The sequence below is a fragment of the Puma concolor genome, chromosome B2, assembly GCF_028749965.1.
Source record: "Puma concolor isolate L17-30 chromosome B2, mPumCon1.1.hap2, whole genome shotgun sequence".
NCBI lineage: Eukaryota > Metazoa > Chordata > Mammalia > Carnivora > Felidae > Puma > Puma concolor.
This window is the reverse complement of record NC_141671.1, coordinates 39,631,454-39,645,277: the sequence shown is the minus strand read 5'-3', so window position 1 is coordinate 39,645,277 and position 13,824 is coordinate 39,631,454. Positions and strand designations below refer to the sequence as shown.

Sequence of the window (13,824 nt, the reverse complement as noted above, 5' to 3'; positions counted from 1 at the left end):
TCTGTCCCCTGGAGTGTGTGTGGACAGGTGGGGAGGCTGCCGAGGCCCTGGGCATGGAGACAGGATCTTGGAAGCTAAGGCGGTGGCAGCAGCCGGCACTGAAAGCCAGAGAGATATTTTTACCACCCGTCAAAATGCCACCGTGTGTGAGCCAGTGCCAAGGGCTGCCTCCCAAGGCTGCTTTGCTCTCCTCCCCCAGCCTTTGATTGTCGCTCAAAGGAAGGTCTGAGTGAAACAGAGAGACTTTGAAAATTCCCGGGTTGGGTAGGCTGGTGCCCAGCAGTTCTTTCCCTCTGGCAGGGGCTGGAAGGAAGCTTCTGTCCTACAGCAAAAGTGAGTGGGTGGGAGTTGCCTTCCTAAGGCACAAGTGCCAGGATTTAGACCCAAACCCCACTCTCCCCCATTCTGTCTAGAGTCCCCTCCTTCACAGAAGATCAGAGGACCTGAAATTCTACCGTTAGAGATGCATTTCTTTGTACTTAGCACAGGCAAAAGCCTGGGTGATGCTGACATGGCTTCCTCCGGGACTGGTCAACAGAGGATATGGGCATGATGGAGGGCACAGTGGAGGTCCCAGCAGTAGGAGGAGGCACGGGGTCAGGGTGGGGTCGTAAGGCAACCTCAGAGCCCAGTTCTGCTGCGTGGACATATTGCCCAGGGCTCAAAAATGCCCAGAGAGAGGAAGGGGAAGCCAAGGTCTTGCGATGGGTCTAGCTATTTATCTGTCACAACTCTCTTGGACTCTGTTCTTCTATCTTTAAATGAGCCTTGTTTTTGTTACCCTGACAGATTGAAAAAGGTTCGGAGTTAGAAAGGGATAGTTCAAGGTCATCCAGGCCAGGCCTCGCCTTTCTTCGTGAATACTCATGATGCCCACCCCTGCCTCCCACCACACCCTTAGGATGTTACCTGGCCCCATAGGGGAAGAACTTCCACATAAGAGAAACTACCCCCAAAAAACTACCCCCCAAAAAACTACCCTTTTTTTCCCCAGGAGCCCGACTACTGTTGGGAGCTCTAGCTAAAAATGTTCCTATGACAGGCCCCCCAAATTCATCTGCCTCCACCTCCTGCCCTTACCTTCTGCCTTCACCCACATCAGGAATAATATGAATTCTTGTTTCAAAATATGTCCGTGTGATGTTTGCAGATAATTCTCAGGGCTTGCCTGCCTAATGCCATTTTTTTTTTTTTTCAGATTCAACATCTTTTTTTCCTGCCTTCTTCCGTTCTTGCGTTTCACCTTTAGACATTGAAGAGGTGTTTAGTTTATGCTTCTAATGTCGGGTCTGGGCCACTCACAGGACCCCCCTGCCCTCCTGCAATTCACATTTCCGAGGGAGGCAGACATTAAAGCACTTGGTACTTGAGGAGTAACTGATTCAGTTATTACAGCTGGGATAAGTGCTATGCAAGCACATGTGAGAGAGTGTCCTGGGAAGGTCAGGGAAGTCTTCCTGGAGGAGGTGATTCAGAAGGTCAAATAGGAGCGCAGTCAATGAAGAGACATAGGAGGCGATTTAGGTCAAGGGCCGCCATGCTTTTCCCTGGAGCAGGAAGGGACCGGGGGTGTATTCTGTGCTGTGTCTCCTTCTCCCCTGCCTCAGAAGCGTGCCAGGTTGTGCCCTCCCTCTGCGTGTGTGGGGTCCAGTGGGCAGTGTGCTGGATGTGGCCTGGCCAGAGCAAAGTAGACTGAGGCAGCCCCTCCTGGGTTGGGGGTACCCCTCATCTGAAGGCGGCCTCGGCCCTTTCTGCTCCTATGGTCCAAGTCCCACCCAGACTGGAGGCCCCTAACATAGCTGCCCATCTCACGTTGTTCTGAGACCACCACAGCCCCTCCTCCGTACGAGGCTCTTTCCAAGACAGAATGACCCAGGGCTGTGTGGCAGCTTTGTGGGCACAACCAAGCATCCTGGGGTCCCAGGGCCTCTAGCTCAAACCTTCCTGATTCCTGATCTTCCATAAAATATATATATTTTTAATTTACTTGTCTCATTTTATGCGCTTTTGTGTGGCAACTCATCTTATATTGTTGGTTGGAAGTAAGTGGATTATAAATCACAAAACCAATGGATGGAAATTAGGTCAAAAGTGCCAAGTAAATGCAAGTGTTTTTTTTTTTCCTCCAGTAATGATGATGACAATAAGAGCCAACCTTTCTTTTTTTTAAATTTTTGAGAGAGAGAGAGAGAGAGAGAGAGAGAGCATGAGTGTGGGAGGGGCAGAGAGAGGGAGACACAGAATTCGAAGCAGGCTCCAGGCTCCGAGCTGTCAGCACAGAGCTCAATGTGGGGCTTGAACTCATGGACTTTGAGATCATGATCTGAGCTGAAGTCAGATGCTTAACCGACTGAGCCACCCAGGCGCCCCAAGAGCCAACCTTTCTGAGAAAGTACTATGTGCTAGTTATGATTCTAGTGGCTACCATGTATTAGCTTATTTAATGTTTCCAATACATCGATGACCAAGGTACTGTTATTGTCTTGTTTTTTTTTTTTTTTTCTTTTACAGATGAGAAAACTCAGGTGCCGAGAGGTTAAGTAGCTTTCCTGAGGTGTTCTGCCTGGGATTTGAACCCAGGCAGGCTGGCTCCAGGGTCTGGACCTCAATGCCTTAAAAATCTGCAGCTAGCTTGCGAGCGCTTGCTGTGTGCTCCCCACTGTGCCAGGCATGTACGTCATGACCCAAGAGGCAGCCCTTACTAATATGCTCACTTCACAGGGTAGGAATCTCCAGGATCAGAGAGGGTAGGCAAGCTGTGTGAGGTCTCCCATCTTGGAAGTGGCAGAGCCAGAATCCAAACCCAGGCCTGCCATCCTCCAGAGAGTTCCTGACCACTCTTCTTCTTCTAAGACATGACTTAGGGTGGAGAGGGGTGACATGGATGTCTTGGAGTTATAGGTAGTATGTTCAAAATTAGGGCATCTTGCTGGCTCAGTGGGTAGAGCATGTGACTCTTGGTCTCAGGGTCATGAGTTCAAGCCCCATGCTGGAGCTTTAAAGCTTGCTTTCTTCTTTCTTTCTTTCTTTCCTTCTTTCTTTCTTCCTTTCTTTCTTTCTTATTTCTTTCATTCTTCTTTCTTTCTTTCTTCCTTTCCTTCTTCTTTTTCTCTTCTTTCTTTCTTTCTTTCTTTCTTTCTTTCTTTCTTTCTTATTTCTTTCATTCTTCTTTCTTTCTTTCTTTCTTTCTTTCTTTCTTTCTTTCTTTCTTCCTTTCCTTCTTCTTTTTCTCTTCTTTCTTTCTTTCTTTCTTTCTTTCTTTCTTTCTATTTTTCTTCTTTCTTTCTTTCTTTCTTTCTTTCTTTCTCTCTTTCTTTCTTTCCAGCTTACCATAAATAAATAAATAAATAAATAAATAAATAAATAAAAAGAAAAACAGAGACCAGTGACCGCATTTCCCTTCTAGATCGCCCCCTTCCCAGCCACCTACTCTATTAACAAACCCAGAACCATCAGCCCGCTCTCCCTCAGAACCACCACGAGGAGAAAGGGGAAGTGTGAGCCAGGCCAACACATCCCAGACACCCAAACATGGGAAAGCAAGTGGGTGCCTTAGGGAGGGGTCTCAGCTGGGCAGGTGGCAGAACCTCCAGGCAGTGCCGGTGACGTCTCGCAAACAAAACCATAGCTTCTGTGAAAGCAGAAGGAGGCCCGCAGAAAGGGCCTGGAGGATTCTGTGTGAGGCCTGTGAGCTGAGGCGTGTGTGCCTTCCGCCTCTTCTCCACACTGCACAAAGTGATGGCCGGGCCCTGGGGCGTTTTAATTTATGGCTTGCCATTTGAACCGTGGCCGATCGGCCTCCCCATGGCTGCCTCCTCCCAGGACTGAAATGAAACGCGGGTCACGGGTTCAACCCTAGTGATGGGGTGTACTCAGGAGAAAGGGAGGAGATTTATGACTTGGTCTCTACCCTTAATGAGCCATCATCCCCCAGAGCCACGGTGGCCACTGCCTTCCCGGCCGGGTGAAGCCCAGAACCAGTGCCAAGGGGCAGGCAGGGGTGCGGGGCTGGAGGATGGTGCCATGAATCTCTGACAGCCACGGGGCTCCCTGGCTCACGGACATCCGGTGGAGGGAGCAGCCAGTGGATCACAGTTGGGCTGTTGACCTTGAGTCTTAAGCAAAGTGAAGAATAAAAGGTCATATTTATTCCGTCAGAGCCACAGGAGCCATAAAATATCCGAATGTGAATCAAGACAGCGATAAATCACTCATCGTTCTTGGGAATTTGGCTGATCTGTCTTCTGGCCTCGTCACCCACTGGGCAAGCTGGGGAGCAGTGTGTTCAGAAACGGGGGACTCCAGGGATCCCAAACAGTGCTCTCTCTGGAATGCAGATGTGCCGAGAATCACTGAGACTCATGGGTTCCTAGAATGTAAGATGTCCCTCACTGCAAATACGACCTTCTTAAGAGGTCTTCCTGACCACCTCCCCACAGAGACAGAGTGTGAGCGGGGGAGTGACACAGAGGGGGAGACACAGAATCCGAAGCACGCTCCAGGTGCTACACTGTCAGCACGGAGTCTGATGCAGGGCTTGAACTCACGAACCGTGAGATCATGACCTGAGCCGATGCTGGACGCTTAACTGAATGAGCTTCCCAGGCGTCCCTTACTTTCTTTTAACCCAATAGGCTTTTCCTTTTTGCCATAGCATGGTCCACTTTATAACATATTCATTTGCCAATTATGTTTATTATTTATTTTCTGCCCTCATGCTGCCCAGAATGTCAACTCCGCGAGGCAGGGACTTGTATCCCCAGTGCTGTATCCCCACTGCCTCCAGCAGCGCTGGCATATAACAGGTGCTCCGCAGACATTTCTTGGATGAATGGACCAGCCTGAAAAGACTGATCTAACCGTAACCCTTCTCTTGCCCAGGAAGACCAGAGTCCCATCTGGGACACAGGACTTGCCCCGGGTCATACTGGACTTAGGGGTTGCAGGACTGGAAAAAGAATCCAGGAATCCAACTCCTGGGCCAGAGATGGGGTTCCGTGTGGTCTGAACTGCACTCACACCCATCAGAGGACGTGCTTGCCTGCCACATTCTGCTAACTACCTATAAGGTCGGGAGCTGGCAGTCCAGGGTGGGCAGGCTGGGGCTTCCTTGCTTCCTGTCTTGATTTTTTAAAAAAGCAGGAAGTGGGGGGGGTGGGGGGGGCTCAGTCAGTTGAGCATCTGATTCCCGCTCAGGTCATGATCTCGCGGTTCGTTAGTTTGAGCCCTTGAATGGGGCTCTGTGCTGACAGTGCAGAGCCTGCTTGGGATTCTCTCTCTTTCTCTCTCTCTGCCCCTCCCCCACTTGTGCATGCATGTGCTCTCTCTCTCTCTCTCTCTCTCTCTCTCAGATAAATAAATAAACTTAAAAAAAGGTGATGAATATACTGATAACTGACTTCCTAACCCAGAGGGGGTCCGATAATATGGGTTCCATGGGTGTGGGAGGTCAGGGAACTCTTACAAGGTGGCTGGGCGTACAGCAAGAGGTGTTTAGGGAGCACCTTCGCCTGGCGGCCGCCACCATGCCGGCTCCTTCGCCTGGATCGCTCGTTGCATTCTGACTCCGCGCCGTGAAGGAGTATAATAATAATAGCCAACATGCACTGAACTATGCGCCAAGTCCTGTTCTCAGTGCTTTTAGGTATTCATTCATTTAATCTGCCCGACAGCCCTATGAAGTGGAGAGCTTTCTATTATCGTCCCTACGTTACAAATGAGAAACCGGAGGCAAATATGCCAGGATATAAATGCTTCCATTCTGGGTGCTTGGGAGGCATCAGTGAACAAAACAACACAAGATCCTTGTCCTCCTGGGGGAAGCGGGCAACCAACACAAGTACACAAGTTCATTATATAGGTAGGGGGAGGCAACGCGTGCTGTGCAGGCAGAGCAGAGCAGGGTAAGGGGCTGGCAGCAGTGACCGAGTTGCAGTCTTAGGGCAGCCGGAGCAGGCCTCCCTGGCAGAGGCTTGAAGGAGGTGAGCCAAGCGGAGGTCTGCAGGAAGTGAGTTCCAGGCAGAGGGAACAGCCAGGGCCAGACCCCCAGGCCAGAGCACCTCTGAGAAGCAGTGAGGCGCCTGGGTGGCTGCAGTGGGGGAGTGAGGGGCAGTGTCCAGGAGATGGGGCAGGAAGGGAGCAGGGTCAGATGACGGGAGCCTTACAGGCCCCCTCAAGGACACCGTCTCAAATGCTCTGACTCATTCAAAGGGTCGCCTCACTTCAAAGCTCACAGGTGGGGCGCCTGTGTGGTTCAGTTAGGTAAGACTCTGACTTCGGCTCAGGTCACGATCTCACAGCTCATGAGTTCGAGCCCCGCATCGGGCTGTGTGCTGACAGCTCAGAGCCTGGAGCCTGCTTCGCATTCTGTGTCTCCCTCTCTCTCTGCTCCTCTCCTTCTCTCTCTCTTTCTCATAAATAAATAAATAAATAAATGCTCACATGTGCTCACAGGCTCAAGCCAGCACCCTCCTCTCCTCTCTGCTCACACACTGAGGGTGCTTCCACACTGGCCAGTGGACACACACTCACACACACACTGGCCAACAGACACACACTTACACAGCTACCCCTCCCCCCAGAGGTCCCCGGAGCTTCATTTTCCATCCTACCTGTATGTGTGGAAGAAGGACGGGAGGGGTCCTCATCAGCCTTGCCCCATCGGCAGCCCAGCCTGGCCTCTCCACAGCTGGACCAGGTGAGGGAGGAAGGCAAGCCAGTTCCTGGACCTTCAGACCCATATACCCCAACAAACAGTGCTGGAGAGACTCCCAGAAAATTACAGACGGAAGTCTGTGATGTACTCACACCCGATTGACTCACGTGATTACTCCCATATGAGATCGCAGACCCACATGGCCATCCTGCAGGGACACCAAAGTGCATTTAGTGGCTCTGTTCTGTGCTCATTGTCAGCACAGGAGCTGCTGTCCCAGGCCTGGGGAGGGGTGGGGACGGAGAAGGTAATAATACTGCTGCTTTTAGGGGCACCTGGGTGGCTCAGTTGGTTGGGCATCCGACTCTTGATTTTGGCTCAGGTCATGATCTCACGATGGGTGGGATTGAGGCCTGCCTCAGGCTCTGCACTGATTGTGCAGAGCCTGCTTGGAATTCTCTCTCTCCCTCTCTCTCTCTGCCCCTCCTTCACTCGCTCGTGCTCTCTCTCTCTCTCTCTCTTTCTCAAAATAAATAAACTTAAAAAAATAAATACTGCTGCTTTTCGGTAATCCCAGTTAGAACCAGGACGGGGCACCTCTAGACCAGGCCGGCCTCACCTGAGAGCTTCTGGCTAATGAATAAATTCCACAGTAAGGTTCATCTTCTCAGCGCCGAGACTCTGGCCCCCAAGATGACCTACCAGTGCCCCCAGACAGTTCACCTTCTGCCACTACAAGAGCTCCTGCCTGGAGATGGGTTAGGTGGTGTTAGTGTTCTCTATGAAAAAGATGTTGCTGCTGCCAAAGATCAGTGTACAGACAGACAGGGAGAGATGATAGACATGATAAAGTAGGTAAGCGTTCACTATATTTATACATGATGTAGTGAGTACATATTGCATGCCAGTGTTTTGCACATACTATTTCTAATCCTTATGTGGCTCTGCAAATTAGATTTGCAAACTGCCTTTATGAGCAAGAAGCCTGAAGTTCTGGGAAGTGAAGTAACAGGAGTAAAGATTAGGCGGCCAGTACGTCGGGAGTCAGAAGTCGAGCTCACGGCCCGGGTCACTCCCGTGCCAAATCCTCTGTGCGCTCATGGTTGGGAATGCGGTGCCCGAGCTCCCACCCATCTTTGCTGGCCATACCCCACCCGCCCTCCTCCAGCTCCACCTGGCTCCGGTCACCCTCTTCTGGTGATATTCTTGTAGAGTTCTAGAATGTCAGAATTGGACATTGAAGCACAGAGAAGAAAAGTGCCTTGCCCAAGGCCCCACAGCAAGTCCATGGCAAAGCCAGGGTTAGAGCCTTGTCCACGCAGTCTGGACCTGAGGCTATTTGATGGCGGGGGACAGCTCTGTTCCCCCACCCCGCCTCCCACTAGGCTGCGCAGAGTAGCCTCCGCACTGCGTCAAGATCTGACTCCAGAGGTCATTCTCTCCCTACCCCTGTTTAATTCCTTCCCAGCCAGCCTGCTTGTGAGAGGCAGAGGTGGCTGGGGGAGGATCAGCAGAAACACAGCCGGGAGAAGTGCTGAGCGGGCTCCCTCCACTCACCAGCTGGAAAGGACATCTCTCTGCAGGACGAGGCCGCAGCAGAATGATGCCTGGCCAGCCAGGTGTCTGGCACGCCACTTGGTCGTGGGGTCCGGCTTCCAGGCACGCAGCTCAGAGCAGCCCTTAAGGAAACACCAGAGAGTCTCCAGATCACTGATTCGTGCACCGGTGCTGAGTGTCCCTGTTATAAAAAACACCACCTCACATCCGTGACCACCTTACCACTTAACATGCTGCGTCCGAGGAGACACGTCTTTCTAGGTTTTCCCAACAGTCCAGTTGCAGTAGTGTCGTTCCCATGTGACAGACAAGAAAGCGGAGATTCTCAGGAGCGAGACCTCCTTGTTCCCGATGGCTCAGCTAGCCGACGGCGAGGCCAGAAATGGAACCTGATCTTCAGACGGCAAATCCGAGCATTTTTATTACACACACGTGTTCCAAGCACTGTACCCGGTACTGAGCAAATATTGTATTTAATTTTCACAAAGATACCGTACGATCGCTATTATTAACCCATTTTGCAAGCAAGAAAACCGAGTGCGGTTCGGAGATGTGCTGTGAAGAGGCGTATGTACATTGCATGGTCAGTGAGCTTTCTTCCACATAGCACAGATTCGACCTCGGGATTGATACAGTTCCCTTCCTCGGTGAGCTTCTCATCTGACACAGAGAGGGGATTATTACTGGGGGGAAAGGCAGGACCCCAGAACTCACCCATGAAATAACTGAGGGTTTCACATCATCTTGATTTCTTCTATCAAGGGTCAGCGTTGACTTCAGCACTGTCATCGAAACAAAACCTCGTGTTTACTGTTCAGGCATCCTGCCCAGCACCAAACACGCTTTACCTCATTTAATCCTGACAATATTCCTACCAAGCAGGTACTCACATTCCTATTTAACCCAGGCAGAGGGGGTCACACAGTCTGCCTAGAGTCACACGGCGAATCAGTGGCAGAGCGGGACTTGAACCCACGCCCAACTGACCCCACAGCAGATACTGTGGACCACTGTGTGTTTCCTTCCGCAACCCCTTTCACACATCTGGTTGAGGCCAGGTTCTGTTCTGGAACTTCCCTGTTCTTCCACCATTAGGACGGATACAGAAGTGCCAACAGATGGCCCCAGGCCCCTCTCCCCAAAATGCCGCACACCATCCCTGATCTGTCAGGGCAACCAAGCCCGTGGACACTGGAGCCAAGACAGCCCTGCAGACGGTGACTGTCCCCCCGAGTGTGTGTCAGCCATACTGACGTGGCAACTATATTTCCGACAACCTCTCTCCCTCCTACCCTCCTGGCAGAATTTGCTTTGTGATGGCATTTTGCAGGGGGAAGGGGGGCGGGGCACTGATTTTATTGTGCCAAAATATGCGTAACGTGCAATTGACCATTTTAGCCATTTTCAGCGTGCAGTTCGGTGGCACGAAACGCATCCACACTTGTGCTGCCGCCGCCCATCCCCCAACTTTCCGTATTCCGGACCGTAACTCCGCATCCATCAAACACCAACTCCCCTTTCCCTTCCCCCCAGCCACCCTTCTACTTCTTGTCTCCCCCCACTCTCAGAACTTCGTATAAGTGGAATTGTGCCATTTTGGTCCTTTTGTATCTGGCTTATTGCCCTGAGCGGAATGTCCTCAAGGTTCACTTACGGTGTAGCGTGGGGCAGAATTTCAGAAAGATATGGAATGCGTCATGAATTTTCGCGTCATCCTTGTGCAAGGGCTTCACTAATCTGTGTATCATTCCAACTTTAGTATACATGCAGCTGAAGCAAGTACTGTGATAACATTTTTTAAATGTTTATTTATTTTTGAGAGAGAGAGAGAGAGCGTGAGCGGGGGAAGGGCAGAGACAGAGAGGGAGACACAGAATCCAAAGCAGGCTCCAGGTTCTGAGCTGTCAGCACAGAGCCCAACGCAGGGCTTGAACCCACAAACCAGGAGATCATGACCTGAGCTGAAGTCAGACGCTTAACCAACTGAGCCACCCAGGTGCCCCGCTGTGATAACATTTTTAAGAAGGCTGGTGCCACGGGTGACTTTGCCGCTGGGTGGTGCCACCGTGAAATTATGGATCTGCCAATGAGGGGAACTGATCAGGGACATCACTGGGTGGCACTGATCTGGGTCTGCCAGTTAGCTTTTCCGGTGCATTTTGGATGCAGCTGGTGGGGAATCTTCGGTTTGAACACTCCTGTGTTTACAGTGAGGTGTAATTGGTCTGACACCTTCTGCGTTTTTTCTGTAAGTGATGAATTGTTAGTGAGCAAGCTTTCTCAGCTCCTCAAGGAGATGAAAGGCAACTATCATCGTCATCTTCACGGGGGTAACCAGCCGCCTTGGGAGGGGGCGGTCATGCTTATCTCCACTGCATTTCATTTTTCATACCCACACAAGAGGTTGTCCTGCTATCCTCATTTCACACATGAGCGAAGAGGTTCGGAAGGAGAAAGTGATCCGGAGTCCCACGGTTGGGGGCAGAACCGGCCCTCAAAGAGAGATTTCTGTCTGATTCTGAAACCCACGCTTTTTCCTCTGAGACATGCCAACCCAGTCCTTGGGGGCTGGGAGCAAAGGACAAGTAAATACAGGGAGAAGTCCCCCATCCACAGAGACCTGGATCAAGAGAGACGGAGAGAAACTAAAGACCCAGAGAGAGAGGCCCGACACGGGTGGGAGAGCTTGCTGGGTCGGCTGCGGTGGTAGAAACAAGTCTGCAATCGTAGAAACACTGCTTCCAGGGAACAGAATGGAACAACATGGCTTAATAGCAGCCTGGGAGAAATCACAGAGCGTTTCCATTGACCGTGCGGAGCCACGGATGGGATGTAGCTTCCAGAAACTCTGATGCAATCTTGAGTGGGAATGGGAAGAGGCTCAAGAGAAGTAGGATGTCCCATTGGGAGAAGGTGGGGTCTGACTCCGTTCTCTGTGCTCAGACCGCCCCAGAGAGAAGGGCCAAACCCACCCTGGCATGCTACTGAAAGGGAGCAGCCGGGTTGTACGTGGAACCTGGAGCCCTGAGGAAATTGGAAGGAATGGGAATGTTAATTCTGTAGAGGCAAAAAGCTCAATGTGGGATGGGAGAGCAAAGCCCAGTTTGAGGAGCACTGATGTGTCCACACAAAATAAATAAATAACGCCTTGTTCTGAGTGTTCCCAGGGGGGTGTCTTGGGGCCCATAGGAAGAAGGCCCAACGTGGGCCAGGACTCTCCTCCCCTCAGGGTTGTGAGAAGCTGGAGGGGCTGCCTGGCCTGCCCCTGCGGAGTGGCAAGCACAGTGCTGATAGCCAGAATAGTCTGTTGCAGAGGGACCCATGCCCCTCTCCATCAGCGCTCCTGAGGTCTGTGTGTGGAGATGGCAGGGGAGGCTGGAAAGACCAGCAGACGTAGGTGAGTCACCAAGCTGGGCTAGCGGCCACACGGAGACAGACCATCAGGTCTCAGATGGCTGCCTCTGAGTTGGGCTGCATGCTGCCTAGCTGGCTGGAACTTGATCTCTCCATCCCCATTGAGACCAGATGACTCCTCAGGTACCAACTAGCATACTATGGACCCGGCACTGGTCAGAGCACAGGTGCTGACTCTTTAGTCCTCATAGCAACCCTGTTGAACTGTAAACCTCCCTCTTTACGGAGAGGTTGAGCGGCTTGCCCAAGGTCACACAGTCAGTAAGTGATGGTGCTTGGCTTTGAACCCTGATGACCCAGTATCAGCACTTTAACCCCTCCAAGAGGAAGAGCACCATGGAGCGGGGCCAGCCTCCCCCAGTGACACTGTAGTCTCAGCCAAACCCGGGGCCTGGCGATTTCCCATACCCTGACAGGCAGCCAGATCTGCCACACTTCCCGAGTCAGAGAGCAAAGGAAGGGCCTCCCCCAGGTCAGACCCTCACCTGTCACCAGGTAAGCCCTTCCTCTGGGGAGGGGAGCGAAGAGGCAGCCTGCTGGAGCTTGGCTCACTTTGGCCTGATTTCCGGCCATCTCTGCAATCACTCAGCCAGGGTTTAACTAACACTTGTCACCATCTGTCTTCTGGAAAACACTCTTGGAGTCACGTGGTGGGTGGGGGCACATGTCCTGCAGTGAGTGTTGCAGGCACGATGCCTCCCTGCCAACCCAGCCAGGACCCAGGCACAGCCCAGGTCTTCAGCTTCCTAGCTTGTGTGAGGTTTGTTAGGCACAAATCCCCGAGGCCTGCATTTCCAACGTCAGAGATACGTTTCTTTTGGTTCAGCATCACCAACTCCTTTATATAACAATCCCTCAAGAGGAGCTTACTCTGTGCCAGACACCGACCTAGGTTCTTTGTGAATCATGACTCGTTAAACCTTATAGCAACCCTATAAAGCAGAGCTTATAAATGCCCCATTTTACAGAAATGGGGTATTTTTAGGAAACTAAGGCACAGACAGGTTAAGAAATTGCCCACAGTAAGTTATTACAGCTGGGAAACGGCCGAGCCAGCATTTGAACCCAGCAGGCTGGCTCCAGGGTCTGCTCATCACCACTGCCCTCGGCTGCCTCTGAAGCTTCTCTTTCTTTCTAATGGTAGGTATTCCTGGGAGGGGTGACATCTATCGTCGGGATTGGATTTATCAGGGATTTTTCTTAATAGAGACTTATGCAACAGAACTGTAACTAACAGGCAGAAAGTGAAAAAACAGGAACAACAATGTAGAAACAGAGGACCAGAGTGGGGGGGCCTCAAACTTCAGTTTGGCGAGGCAAAGGCAAAGAGAGCACTCTGGGAGCACACGAGCTTGAGCCCGGCCCAGGGAAACCCCAGAAGGATCCCAGTAAACCCTGAGGTCAGAGGAGTCAAGAAAAGCTGGAACAACCAGAAAGAAGGGATGAAGCTTTCCAAAGTCACCGAGAGAGCTTGTGGGGAGAAAGAGAAACACAGGCATTCTATTGAAACCTTTAGGAGTGGCCTCTGAACCGGACAGCGTTCCCTGGGCTGGCCCCATCCGTTTGGGGTGCCAGGGCTCACGCCGGAAAGCACCTGTCTCCTGCTAGAGCACGTAACAAAGCTGTCCAGCATGCTCTGGAAGAGCAGCATCCTACTGCCCTTTCCGGTGTGGCAGCCTCTAGCCACATGTGACTAGTGTGACTGGGGACCTGAATTTTTTTGTCTGATTCCATTTTAACTAATTTGAAGTTACATTTAAATAGCCACATGTAGCTACTCTTTGGTGGTGCAAATATAGAACATGCATTTCCTTCACCTGCCCAACAAATGTTTTTAAGGGCTGACTTTGTGCCAAGTGTTGTTCTAAAGGCTGGGGATATATCAGTGAACAAAAGAGGCAGAAAAAAAAAAAACAAAAAAAAACAAAACCCTGGTCTCCAGAAGGAGAGCTGAGATTCTACTGGAAGGAGAGAAAAAATAATTAAGAGAAAGCATAGGATGGGGCGCCTGGGTGACTCAGCTGGTTAGGTATATGACTCTTGATTTCGGCTCAGGTCATGATTTCATGGTTTGTGAGTTCAAGCCCCACGTTGGGCTCTGCACTGACAGTGTGGAGCCTGCTTGGGATTCTCTGTCTCTCTCTCTCTCTCTCTCTCTCTCTGCCCCTCCCCCACTGATGCGTGCTTTCTCTGTCTCT

At 51.4% G+C, this 13,824-nt stretch overlaps 1 protein-coding gene and 1 pseudogene across 1 annotated transcript in view; one reads left to right on the top strand and one right to left on the bottom strand.

Annotated features, from left to right (window-relative positions):
* LRFN2 (leucine rich repeat and fibronectin type III domain containing 2) overlaps window positions 1-13,824 on the top strand; it is a 186,344-nt gene that overhangs the window by 154,828 nt on the left and 17,692 nt on the right. The gene's annotated exons all lie outside the window — the stretch shown is intronic.
* On the bottom strand, window positions 9,892-9,991 carry LOC112862980 (U6 spliceosomal RNA; annotated as a pseudogene).